Source organism: Cucurbita maxima, unplaced genomic scaffold (assembly GCF_002738345.1).
Source record: "Cucurbita maxima cultivar Rimu unplaced genomic scaffold, Cmax_1.0 Cma_Scf00075, whole genome shotgun sequence".
Taxonomy (NCBI): Eukaryota; Viridiplantae; Streptophyta; class Magnoliopsida; order Cucurbitales; family Cucurbitaceae; genus Cucurbita; species Cucurbita maxima.
In genome coordinates this window covers 67,698-68,238 of record NW_019272091.1, presented here as the reverse complement: position 1 = coordinate 68,238, position 541 = coordinate 67,698, and positions in this window count along the sequence as shown.

The window sequence follows — 541 nt, the reverse complement described above, 5'->3', positions numbered from 1 at the left end:
TTTTTTTTTTTTTTTTTTTTTTTTCAAAACTCTGCATGTTTAGTGAACCAACTGAGTTGAATAAAGTTGGATAGAAAAAGTTATGAAAAAAATATTCTAAGACATAGATGACAAGCATGCATTAGGCTGTAGGGTGACGATCGCGAAAAGAGAAGGGTAGAGCGTCAGACATCTAGGGGAGACACAAGTTAAGAAGATCAAACTTGACATCTCGTGTCCGCCTCATATCGTGATCCGCACACTATGCGTTTGACCAAAATTGATATTCGCATCGCATTTGCGCATGCAATCTCACTTGTGCATACCTAGGTGACCCTTCGTTTAACAATAACGTTGTTACTACATGCAATGTTGTTAAGAAGAGTTACTTAATAAATGTTTTAATTTTTGAAATAATTACTTCATATAAGTCTGATATATGAAAAGAAATATAAAATGTTTGAAAACGTGTCATTATGTACTTGGATGAGTGTTCACCTACTCATTTTATCGGAGGAAAAGGATATCTCTACCCTATTCAAAAAAAAAAAAAAAAAAAAAA